The sequence below is a fragment of the Erinaceus europaeus genome, chromosome 1, assembly GCF_950295315.1.
Source record: "Erinaceus europaeus chromosome 1, mEriEur2.1, whole genome shotgun sequence".
Classification (NCBI taxonomy): domain Eukaryota; kingdom Metazoa; phylum Chordata; class Mammalia; order Eulipotyphla; family Erinaceidae; genus Erinaceus; species Erinaceus europaeus.
Window position 1 is genome coordinate 185,831,343 of NC_080162.1, and position 13,851 is coordinate 185,845,193.

A 13,851-nucleotide genomic window follows, 5' to 3' on the forward strand; every position below is an offset into this window, starting at 1 on the left:
CAGGGGCTTGGGACCAGGGGCTTGAGACCGGGCCCTTGCACATTGTAACATGTGCACTCAACCAGATGTGCTACCGCCCAGCCCCTATAAACCTTTTCTTCATAAACTGAATTCACTTACATTTTGAAGCCAGTGTAGTAAACTTAGGAGTTAGTGAAAATGAACCAGAATTAACATACAAACTAATAAAACAGATGATAACTTTATCTGATCTGAGCTTCCATGACCACATAGAACTTTTTGTTGAACTGTATATGGAAACCTGGAACTTGTTAACATTTCTAACCAACCACAAATGTTGCCCAAGAGAATCATTTTACACAAGAGCAGAGAAACTTTAGATAGGCTGTCTAGTGTGCAAAGTCATAAAAAATGCTTAGCATTTTTTTTCTACAAAATGTGTACCTAATGTTCCTGAAAAACTGATAACGCGTTCATAATTATCCTTGAACAGTATCTATGGATTTCATCCCCATATCTACGGAACATCCAATATCTATGGATTATTTTCAGATGTCGGCAAATTTTTAAATATTTATCATTTCTCCTTTCAGTTGTGGAAATAGTAATACTTCAGTTCACATTATTTGTTTGTTTGTTTGATCATCACTCAGCTCCCTGGGCCAGCTTTTTCAAATAAAAGAAGACAGAGGTAGAAAGGGGAAAGATGGGAGTCGGGCTGTAGCGCAATGGGTTAAGAGTACGTGGCGCAAAACGACCGGCAAGGATCCCTGTTTGAGCCCCGGCTCTCCACCTGAAGGGGAGTCCCTTCACAGGTGGTGAAGCAAGTCTGCAGGGGTCTATCTTTCTCTCCCCCTCTGTCTTCCCAATCTCTCTCCATTTCTCTCTGTCCTATCCAACAACAACTACATCAACAATGGCAATAATAATAACCACAACGAGGCTACGACAACAAGGGCAACAAAAGGGGGAAATATAGCCTCCAGGAGCAGTGGATTCATGGTGCAGGCACCGAGCCCAGCAATAACCCTGGAGGAAAGAAAGGAAGGAAGGAAGGAAGGAAGGAAAGAAGGAAGGAAGGAAGGAAGGAAGGAAGGAAGGAAGGAAGGAAGGAAGGAAGGAAGGAAGGAAGGAAGGGAGAAAGAGAGAGAGAGAGGGGGAGGGAGGAAGGAAGGAAGGGGATACCTGCGGTGGTTGCTATGGTATTTTTTGGTAATAGTGATACGCTGTTCATTTTGTTTTGCTTTTGTTTTGTTTGTTCAGCTTCTTCATTGTTTTTATCACAGAGCGGCTCAGCTCTAGCTTGCGGTGACAGAACTGAACCTGGAACTTCCAAGTCTCAGGCCTGAATGCCTGAGGCCTGCAGGGGGGAGTAGCTTCACAGGTGCCAAAACAGATATACAGGTGTCTATTTTTCTCTCTCCCTCTCTTCCTCCCCCACCCCTTTCAATTTCTCTCTGTCCTATTAAAAAAAAAAAATGGCCGTCAGGAGCAGTGGTTTCATAATATCTGCACGGACCCTTAGAGATAACCCTAGAGGGGGAAAAAAAGAGAAAAAAGAAAAAAGAGAAGAAAGGAAAAGGAAAGAAAAGAAGAGAAAAGTTATTTCTCAGAACTGCAGAAACAGAGCCCCAGGAGAAAAGGCGTGTTAAATATGGCTCTGGGAGTAGGAAGTAACCTGAGGTTGATAAGTTCGGTTAAAGTATCAGTACTCTGACAGCAGTTAGCATTCTAAAATTGGATTTAGAAAATAAAAGGACAACTACCTATAGAAAAAAAAAAAAAAATCAAGACCAACTACAGAGTTCCTTGTACAAAATGGTGTGATGAGGCCATGGCCCAGGAGGAAAGAGGCAACAAGATCTGAATTATTCCAGACCCTGCCGTGCTTACCCTACCTTCATTCTCTGATACCCCCAACACCTTAACCCCCAGAACATACACACACAGAGACACACACACTTCTAACTATATAAATTCTCTCTCTAGGGAATGGGGGAGGTGAGATGAAATATTAACTTCTGCCTCCACCGTAGGTTCAAAGAGCAATAAAAGCAATGTCTTCCCATATTCATGAAAAATGTTCCAGTATGTGGCTTTCTCTGGTATCAGTCATCTGGTCCTCATTCAGTTTCACTATTAATTCAAAGTTATCTCCATCATCTAAAAGGCTGCACAAAGACTTTTTCATTATAACATCCAGACTTTTTAAAATCCCTGAGCTGAAACCACCCCTTGATATGAAGATAAATAAAACATTATTCATTATCTTCTGCTCGGCCTCAATATGCCAAATGACAGCATGAAAGAACTGTGTTTTTCTACAAATTTTCAGAAGAAAAAAAATTCATCATTGTCAGCATAGGATCATGAAACTAAACACAGACAATGGAGAAGACTGCAAAGGTATTTATTAGTTAGATGGCTGGAAACTTCATAGGGAAATTGAAAAGAAAAATGAAAGAAACATCAAACACCATTCTCAAAGCAATTACAGTGATGCACAAAATTATTAAAAATAAAAGTGGAAACTATAGAATTTCTTGTTTTTCAGCTTCTGCCAGAGAGTGAGATTGTCGTATTACACTAAAGTAAAAGACTAAGACTCTGGGGTGGGTGAGGGGGAGAATACAGGTCCAAAAAGGATGACAGAGGACCTAGTGGGAAATGTTATGCATGTACAAACTATTATATTTACTGTCAAATGTAAAACATTAATTCCCCAATAAAGAAATTTTTTAAAAGTATTTCTTGAAATGGTTCCAATGGAATACTGTAACACATGAAAACTTCTCGGTGTTTTAATATTATTATTATTATCTTTAATTTTCTTGCTAGTTTTCTAACCTTATTACTTTTTAAATTTTTTGATTCTCACAAATTCATCTGACAGTTCAGCCTACAAGTGTAGGGACATCCTAGCAGTTTTTCTTGGATATTTAATTCCCATTGGCCTAATGTAATGAATGAGTTGGTTTACAGCAGAGATCAAGAGCAGTAGAGCTCTTATTTGACATAGCACACTGTGGTTAAAGCATTGATTCATTTAAAGAAATTAGAACATTTAAAGAAATTAGAACATTCACATAAAAGTCAATCATTACAGACTTTCCCCAGAGACTAGGGAAAAACCCAGTCAGTATAGTGCTCGTACCCCTAAATGCAGCAACAGAAGCAAAGGCACACATTCCCTTCAGTAGATAGTCACTACTAGCCCCTAATACTCCTCAGAACCAAGTTAAGTCTTCACTTTTACGTACTATCTAATTTCACACCAGTATCATCATTTTCACACATAGTCCATCTTACTCATTTTTGTGACAGAAATCTCTGCAGCCCCTTTCAACTGTCAAAGTCTGAAGGTTTTGCCAAAGCCTTTCTGACTCTAACAAATTTAAAATACTGATCATTCCAGAGCTCTACATTTTAAAATAACATTAGATCTTAAAGTGTTTCAGCAAAAAAAAATTCTCCCAACAAGAGAGTGTAAAAAAGTTTTTAACAAAATTACTAAACATAGTAACTATTGACTGAAATCTTAGTTTCCCAAGGAACTCAAAATTAAATCATCATCCAGGTTTCACCATTCTGGATCAAGTTTTTTTTCAGACAGAGAGAGAAAAACAGAGAAATAGATCCCTCTCTCCACCATCACTAGTCTCTTCCATCAGGAACTTCATCACAAGCCCTCTTGCAGGCCTTCCCAGAAAGCAGCAATTGTAGGGACTGCCCCAGTCTCCAACAGCAGGCTGGGTCACCCTGCCCTACCACTGGAGGAAAACTAGTCCTAAAATGAGTGCAATCTGCAATGTCCCAGCTGTGGCCATGAACCGCAAGCTCAGACCAATAGGGACTCAGGTTACACAGATTCCTGTGCTAAATATATATATATGCCCTTGGGCAGGTGGATGGGGTAAAACAGTTACATTTTTTTAAGACTGTGAGCTACTCTCTGCCCTAATCCAACTTTCTAGACCTTTACTCTTCTCAGACAATATTTTATCCAACTCCTTGTCAGCTATCAAACTCAAGAAAAAACTACCATACTCTTGGGCCCCTAGGAACATATCTAAAATGGACTTCCTAAGCTTCTTTCCACCCTAAAATCCCTGTTCTTATCTGCTCTACTCCAACTGTTTGTTTCCTGCTCATTAATCATTCTCTCCTGCTTTATATCTTGCCATCTTTCAGCCACCCGGGTGCAGACACTATCATGATTCCATCCTGACTTCCCCGGGCAGATGATCTTAACAATGTGTCTTGGAACCTCACCTCTCCAGAGCCCTCCCCAACTAGGCAAAGTCAGAAATAGGCTAGGTGGATAAATCAGCCTTCCAATGTTCATGTCCAGCAGAGAAGCAATTACAGAAACCAGACCTTCTACCTTCTGCACCCTAAAAATAATTTTGGTCCATATCCCCAGTGGGAGAGAAATGACTGGGGGAAGATGATCAGAGAGCTCTGAACTCCAACTTCTCAGGAACCTGAGAAAGAGGGTGAAAATGGAAGGGACATTTGGATATACTAATAGGTGTATGTGTAACTTAGAAAGGAAGAGAAGATGAAATCTAAAAGGGGGCAAATATATACAAATATAGACAGATCGTTGTTGTAGAAATAATAGTTAACCCATATCTGCAGCCTCAGGGTAACTGTTGTAGCTTACAATGGAAAGATTCAAGATAAAGAACTCTGGTGCTGGGAATGGTGTGGAGTAGTATGCCTGTTTTCTTATGATTTTGTAAATCAATATGAAATCACCAATAAAGAGACAGAGAGGAGGGGAAGGAAAGATTAAAGAGTGCAAAGGATTCATTCGTTGATCCAGTGTGGTAGGGGCCAGTCTCAAACCAGGATCTTGCTCATGACAAGGCAGGCACACTACCCAGTAAGTTACTAGGTTGGCTCTAGACACTAGATGTCAATTCCTAAGTGTGATATTTACTAAAGATAAGGCTGAGAAGAAAGCTATGCATAGTTTTCTACTATTCCTTATTTCAATCTACAAATTATTATTATTAAAGTGATTGTTGGCAATAAATTTTTCTTAGCATATACATTACACCTATTACTTGACTAATGATTGTGGGTTCCAGTATTGCTTTGGGTGACTGACATCTCTTTGCAGTATGAAAAAGGATATACCAAACTCTAGGGATAAAGTTCATAAAATTAAGAAACAACCAATGTTGATAGTCATTGTTTTGAACCCCATCAAAATCAGTCCTTTACTTTCTTCACCCAGGGTAGAAGTATCTACCCTGTTGTCTATACAAACACAGACTACCTCGTTGAGATAGAATTCAGTTGTGTGGTAAATATTTGTAAAGTCAAGGGCTCTCAGCCTCAAATTTTTCATTTATTAGATCAGGCCAAGAGGTGCTAAGACATAGTTCACCCTATATAACACACAAGCCAGACCTTGTACAAAGACAATTAATTTGAACTCTGGAGCCAGAGAGAACACCAAGGCTGAAGTGATGCCTCCAGTCTTGTTCCATTTTTCATTGGCAATGCTAGGTATTTTCTGCTTCCAGTTAAACTTTTGTAACTTTTTTTCTACGCCTTTGAATAAATTTAATGGGATCTTAATAGCGGTGGCATCAAATCTGTATGGTGGCCATTATGAAGTTGTTAATTCTTTCAAATCATGAACATGGTGTAACTCCATTTCTAGTTCAGTGAACAGGGACTCAATTTTTAATTTAAAAATCGATTGCTTCCTTTATGAAGTTTATTTCCAGACACTTAATTATTTTTGCTGCAACAGTAAAAGGAATTGACTTTTGAATTTAGTCTTCTTCTACCTTAGTGTTTGCACAAAAGAAGGACACTGATTTTTATATATTGATGTGGTATCCTGCTGCCTTACTATATTGCTTAGCAATTTCCAGGAGTTTTCAACTGAATTATTTTTCTGGTCTATGTATACTATCATATCATCTGCAAATAGTGATAGTTTTGCTTCTTCTCTTTCAATTTGTATCCCTTCAATTATTTCTGTTGCCTAATTGTCATGACTAGGACTTTGAAAACTATCTTGAATAGTAATAATGATGACAGTGGACATCCCTATCTAGTATCTGATTGAAGAGGAAAAGTTTTCAGTTTGTCATAACTGAGTCTGATGTCTACTGTAGGTTTGCTGTATATATACACAAGTAGTTTGAGGAATTTTCCATCTATTCCTACTATTAGCAATGTTATGATCATGAAAATATGTTGAATCTTGTCAAAGATCTTGCTTTACATTTATTGAAGTGATCGTGTGATTTCTGGTTTCCTTTTTGTTGATATGGCAGATAATATCTGTTAATTTACCTATACTGAGCAAGACTTACATCCATAAATTGTAACTATATATCAACAATTGTACTGTAAAGCATTATGTGCCAAGAAAGTAATGTTTTTTTTGTTTTGTTTTGTTTTGTTTTACCAGAGCACTGTTCAGCTCTGGTTTATAGTGGTGCAGGGGATTGAACCTAGGGCTTTGGAGCCTCAGGCATCAGAGTCACTTTGCATAACCATTATGCTATCTACCCTCTGCCCAAAGTAATGTTTTAAAGGTATTAAGCAGCCATCCAGAACTGACTGATTCAAGAAGAGGATGAATCTAATGTGAACATATATAGTCATATGAACAAAATATTATAATATAGATTTAAGTTTTGTTTCTTTTACTTTTTTATGTGAATACTACTCTTTTCTCAGCTAGACTTTAAGTTCTTATTTTTTTAGTTATTATTTTATTATCTTGATTTATTTATTGAATAGAGACTGTCAGAAATCAAGAGGGAAGGGGGTGATAGAGAAAGAGAGACACCTACATCACTGCTTCACCACTCGCAAAGCTTTGCCTCTGCAGGTAGAGACTGGAGACTTGAATCCAGGTTCTTGCACATTGTAACATGTGTGCTCAGCAGGTGTGCCACCACCTGGCCCTTAGACTTTTAGTTCTTAACCCCATTTTAGTTAATAAAATTCAGTAATTTACCTGATTATCTAAAAAAATCTTAGCATTTTGAGCTATGCATATTTTCTCTTTTTAATTTTTTATAATATTTATTTATTGGGTAGAGACAGTCAGAAATTGAGAGGGAAAGAGGAGATAGAGAGGGAAACATACAGAGACACCTGCAGCACTGCTTCACCACTCACAGAAATTTTCCCCCTGCAATCAGGGACCAGGGGCTTGAACCCAGCACTTTGTGCATTGTAACATGTCTACCATATTTTCTATTACATATTAATTACATGTTATATACAAATTACACCTAAATGCTGAGTCAAATAAATGTTAGTGAATATTTCTACCACTACTACTACTACAACCATAGTAACATCTCCCACTGTGTTCATAATTATTAGTAGTACTACAGTAAATAAAACCAACAGAGAAGGTAATCTAAAATTTTTGCATTTAGGTATTATCCCAGAGGAAATGAAAACACTAAATCAAAATGACTTCTGCATTCCCATGTTCACTAAAACATTGTTATTTATTTATTATTATTTTTTAATATTTATTTTATTTATTTATTCCCTTTTGTTGCCCTTGTTGTTTTATTGTTGTAGTTATTATTGTTGTTGTCGTTGTTGGATAGGACAGAGAGAAATGGAGAGAGGAGGGGAAGACAGAGAGGAGGAGAGATAGACAGACACCTGCAGACCTGCTTCACCACCTGTGAAGCGACTCCCCTGCAGATGGGGAGCCGGGATTCGAACCGGGATCCTTCTGCTGGTCCTTGTGCTTTGCGCCACCTACGCTTAACCCGCTGTGCTACAGCCTGATTCCCTAAAACATCGTTATTTATATCATTAACAATCATAGAAGCAGTTCAAGTGCCTGGTGTCCACTGATGAATGAATGGCTAAAGAAAACGTAGCATATGCAATCTTCTACCACTTAATGAAGTCTGGGTCAAGAAGTGACCTTATATGATGATCATCACTAAATATCTGTCCTATGTGTGAAACAGGCTACAAAAAGTTAATATAAGTGCACTCTATACCATTTACATAGTGACAAAATTACCTAAAGTATATATTAGATTAGCATTCCGTCAAAAAAGAGAAGGAAACATTGCCATTTGTAACAATGTGTGTGAACCTCAAAGGCACTATGCTAAGGGAAACAAGCCAAAGACAAGAACCATATGATCTTACTTCTGTGTGGGCTCGGGGTGAAACAAATAAACTCATAAATATTGAGAACAATTTGGTAATTGTCAAAGTTATGGGGTGGAAAGTGGGTAAAATGGATACAGCTGTCCAAAAAGTACAAATTCCTAGCTATAAGATTATAATTACATCATGATGGCTACTAATAACACTGTGATATTTATTTCAAAGTGGCTAAGAAAGTATATCTTAAAAGTATACATCATGGGGACCAGGCTGTAGCACACCATGTTAAACACACATAGTACTTAGTACAAGAACAGGCATAGGACCCTGGTCAAGCCCCTGGCTCCCCACCTGCAGGGGAATCGCTTCACAAGCAGTGAAGCAGGTCTGCAGGTTACCTTTCTCTTCCCTTCTCTGTCTTTCCCTCATCTCTCAATTTTTTCCTCTGTCCTATCCAGCAATAACAGAGACAGAAAAGGCAACAAAATGGAAAAAATAGCCTCCAGGAGCAGTGGATTCACAGTGCAGGCATCGAGCCCCAACAATAACCCTGGAGACAAAAAAAAAAAAAAATTTTTTAAATGTACATCAAAAAAAAAAGTAAGAATGGTAATGAATGGTAACTAGACTTATTACAATCACTTTGCAACATACTCAAATATTAAAATATTATATTGTACACCTGAAACCAATATAATGTTTGATGTCAATCATGTCTTGATTTCATATTTTTATTTTTATTAAAAATGGATTTCTGTGCTAATTTGAAAAAGACTGAATAGAACACCACTCCAGCATATGTGAGTGCAGGGAGCTGATCTCAGAACCTTTCATATGCAAGTCCTACACTCTGTCACTGAGCACCTTCCTTGCTGTTCTCTTTGAAAGAAAAGATGAAGAGGGTTACACTCGCTTGCCACGCTCAAGAATCTAGATTCAAGCTTCAGTCCCCAGCTGCAGAGAGAGAGCTTCACAAGTGGTGAAGCAGGGCTGCAGGTGTCTTTCTTTTTCTATCTCTATCTCCTACTCTATCCTATCAAAGAAAAAGAAAAAGAGAGAAAAAAAAACAGAAATAACAAAAAGTCATCAAAAGTGGTAGATTCATTGGGCAGGCAATCGAATCCTAGAGATAAACCTGGTGGCAATTAAAACATGTTGTTAAAAAAAAAATGAAGAAAAGAGAATAAAAAAATAAACAAACCTCAGGCGATGAGTATAGCTTGATTTGTTACAGCACAGGATTTGTATATTTGAGATCCCAAGAGACACTGGCACCACTATAAGACAAAGCTGAGTCATCTGACTCATAAAAATAAATTTAAAAATTTTTTTAATTTACATTTTAAAATTTTTTAATTTAAAAATTAAAATTTAAAATTTAAAAAAAATTTAAAATTTAAATTTTTAAATTTAAAAAAAAATTTTAACTTCAAGAATAATGCAGTTGCCTCCCATTCTCTGTTCCTCAGATAACAGTAAATTAATCACACTAATAAACTTCAGAAGAATTTCTTGATTTAAAAAGAAATATTTCAAAATAAAAAAGTGGTGAAAACTATTATGTTTACTAAAATAATGTTTAAATGTACATGTATTATATACTATGTACTTTTCCTCAGATCTTATTGGATCTTTTCTGCTCAAAATTCCAGGATATAGTTTGCGGTTTATGTCTGTCTCACTACTCATATTTACAAAACATTCCAGAAATTTAAAAATTCACAAACAATATAAGGTAAAAAAAAAAAAAATTCAATCCAGGTGTTTCCATATGATAGAACCTTTCCATAAGCCTTGAAAGGAGGTAAAGCACAAAGTAGTAATAAAAATTGAACTTGGTTGAGTACACATCACAGAGCAGAAGGACCCAGGTCCAAGTTCCTGGTGCCGACCGACCTGCAGGGGGAAAGCTTCACGAGTGGTGAAGTAGGTGTCACTCTGTCTCATTCTTTCTCTATCTCCCCCTACCCTCTTGATTTCTGGCTGTCTCTATCCAATAAATAAAGATAATTTGAAAAAACTGAACAAGGTATATGGATCATGACCCTACAATGCCTTTGATTGAGGAAGTAGCTGCTATAGGATCAGAATATGGACACAATCACACAGGCTGATGAGGTAAAGAAGACCAATCTTCAATGATTAGTGAACACTTGTTTAGTTTTAATGTTAACTCTTTTTTTTTTTCAGCCACCAGGTTCCAGATGCTACCATGATACCAACCAGACCTCCCTAGGCAGATGACCCCAATGTGTCCTGGAGCCCCACTTTCCCAGGCCTCTGCCCTCAGGGAAAGAGAGAGACAGGCTGGGAGTATGGATCAACCTGCCAATACCCATGTTCATTGGGGAAGCAATTACAGAAGTCAGACCTTCCATCTTCTGCACCCCATAATGACCCTGGGTCCGTACCCCAGAGGGTTAAAGAATAGGAAAGCTATCAGGGGAGAGGGAGGGATACAGAGTTCTGGTGGTGGAATTGCGTAGAATTGTACTCCTCTTATCCTATGGTTTTTGTCAGTGTTTCCCTTTTATAAATAAAAAGAAAAGAAAAGAAAATCTGTGAACGCTTCTACAGAAAAAAAATATGCTTAAAGTTTCCTTAGTTTTTCTAGATACTATCAATACTTTATGACATCCCTAAACAAAGATAATGGACTAGACAAAGCTGAAGTGTTTACATGAAAATCTACATATTGTAAGTCCTAGTATTCATAAATGAGCTTATAGACAGATGAAAGTGAGTAGTTTTTAATTAAATTCAGAATTATAACAAAGATAAAGATATTTCAAATATTCTACAGTTTTTCTCATGGCATTTTAGATAAGAGAATGTTTTCTGGTGTCAATAGCCAAGGTCAATAAAAAATAAAAGTAGAAATCAGTTCATGAATCTATATGAACATACTTGTGAAGTTTTTCCTTAATAATAGGTCTGCTAAATCACCCTATTCTCAATAATATACTAATATTTACATAGAGATGCCAGTAGGCTATTGTGTCTCTGATATAATACTTCATATTGTGCTACTCAGGATACACTGATATCAGATAACTTAAAAAATACAGCACAAAGGAAGAAAAGTCAAAACGGAAAGTACAAAACACATTATATAGATAATATTCTCAGGCACAGATTTTTTTTCTGGTACAGGAAACTGGTCACTTCCCGAATTTAAAGTGCAGAACACTATTCCTGTTTAAACGGTTATTCAAGAACTCAGTTCCTGTGAAAAGGAAATGCAAGCAATGGGGGAAGGAAAAGTTTGTAACGTTGGAAAACAATCCAGAGAAATAAATAAAGATTCCAAGATGCGGATCCATTTCTGCCTGGCATTCATCTCTTTTTTCTTTCTCACACTCTAATCTCGTTCATTGCATAGTCGTATGAAAAAATTTAATTGACAAATATAGACAGATAGTTGTAGAAATAATAGCCCATATCTGAACCTTAGAAGAACTGCTGTACCTTACAATGGAGGGAATGGGAATTCAGAACCCTGGTGGTGGGAATGGTATGGATTTCTACCCTTTTTACCTTGTAATTTTGTAAATAAGTATTAAATCACTAATTTTAAAAAGCCAGTAATCCTAATAAATATATATATATTAAATTTTTTCCATGATAAATATTTGTTGTTTCAACTAATACGAAGAACTTTTGTTTGTTGGCTTGCCTCCAGGGTTATTGTTGCGGCTGGGTGCCTGCACTACAAACCCATTGCTCCTGGAGGCCATTTTTCCCATTTTGTTGCCCTTGCTATTGCTGGATAGGACAGAGAGAAATCTAGAGAAAAGGAAAGACAGAGAGGGGTAGAGAAATATAGACACCTGAAGACCTGCTTCACCCCTGGTGAAGCTACTCCCCTGCAGGTGGGGAGCCTGGGGCTGAAACCCGGATCCTTATGTCATTTCCTGTGCTTCATAGCATGCTCACTTAACCTGGTGCAATACCCTCCGGACTCCATAAAGAAATTCTTGTTAAGTGCAGGTGGCGCAATGCACAAGGACCAGCATAAGAATCCGGGTTTGAGCCCCTGACTCCTCACCTGCAGGGGAGTTGCTTCACAAGAGGAGAAGCAGGTCTGCTGTTGTCTGTCTTTCTCTCCCTCTTTCTGTCTTTCCCTCCTCTCTCCATGTCTCTCTGTCCTATCCAACAATGAGGACAACAATAATAACTAAAAAAAGAAAAAATGAAATTCTTATTGAGTGGTCCAGGAGGTGGCGCAGTGGGTAAAGCACTGGACTCTCAAGCATGAGGTCCTGAGTTCAATCCCTGGCAACACATATACCAGAGTGATGTCTGGCTCTTTCTCTCTCTTCCTATCTTTCTCATAAATAAATAAATACATAAATACATAAATAAATAAATAAAATCTTTAAAAAAGACATTCTTATTGAGAAGTTAATGTATCTACTTTGCGCTTTCTTTAAGTTGACCCCAAAACTGTCCCTCCCAGCCTTAAAATGTGTGAGATTTTTTTTTATCAATATCCTATTGCCTTCATCTCAACATATATCAAACCTGCTTTTCCATTCAGTGTGACATGTAGTCTTAGTTTGTAGTCTTTTGTTTTCTCCTTTCCTCATTCTGCTTCAGTTCTATGACTAAAAAGAATTAAATGCATTGTAATGAAAATAATGTTGTATTTATACAGACACATAGATCAATGGGACTCCACAGAGTCCAGAAAACATCCTGTGTAGGAGCGAATTGAGTATTTGAAGCAGGTGGTACTTCAAGTCAGTGGGAAAAGAACACACAGGTGTTAAGACAAAGGCAGACCAGACTGTAGATGTTCAAAATATATTAGGAAACAAGAATGTGAAGTACTTAATGGCTTGACTTTTGGATTAAGTTTGTGTTCGAATTCCAGCTTTTTTCAATTGTTAGGTAATTAGCATCTCTCAAGTAATATGTCTCTGAGGCTGGTCTTTATATTTGTAACAGAAGAGTGATATGTTATCTACTCTCTTAGGCCTGTTGCAAGCATTGAATAATAAATATGTCTAAAGCTGGCACACCGAGAAGCAATACATACCCGTGGTTACAATTTTTCCTGTTTTGTTTTATATCACCAAATATACTTGTCAAGTGCTATTTTCATACAACACACATGCACAATCTCTCAAGCAAAGCCTTCAAAGAGGATATTTCTTCTTTATACTTACACAGCAAGTTATAATCAATACATTAGTTAAAGAAATAGGTATTCTATCTGTGTAAGTGTTCAACTGATAAAGAGCAGAACTTGCATGCCAGAGGCTCCCAGTTCCACCCCCAGACACACACATTTTTGGTATGGTGCTCTGCCATCTCTCTCTCTCTCTCTCTCTCCTCTATTTCATGTTAAATAGATTTAAAAGACATTTGTAATTTTTATTCATAATCTCTTTGTTAAAGCTCATATTAGCAACCTGCAAGAAAGCAAGTATTTAAAACAAGTATTTAAAAGTATTTGCTTATATATTCAATAAATACCAAGGGGGAGGAGAACTCAACTGAAAAAAAAACAGCATAACAATTTTCAACAACCCCATTATTTATCAAAAGCCAAGAGGAGAATAAATGAAGAAATTTCACAAATAATTCTACATCACGAATCAAAGGGGAACCGGAAAAATGCTATTAATGGGTTCATTTCCATGGATATTGGCTTACAGCTTTGTCATCAGCTGAATAATCATGAGGCAAGTTAAGAGCAAATAAACAAGAAAAATTTCCTTCTTGGAAAAAAGGTCATGAAAACTAAAATTATTTAAT

The 13,851-nt window shown here is 37.2% G+C and overlaps 1 protein-coding gene across 3 annotated transcripts in view; it reads right to left on the reverse strand.

The window, feature by feature from the left end:
• The window catches only part of PREX2 (phosphatidylinositol-3,4,5-trisphosphate dependent Rac exchange factor 2), a 300,270-nt gene that overhangs the window by 226,618 nt on the left and 59,801 nt on the right, over positions 1-13,851 (reverse strand). The gene's annotated exons all lie outside the window — the stretch shown is intronic.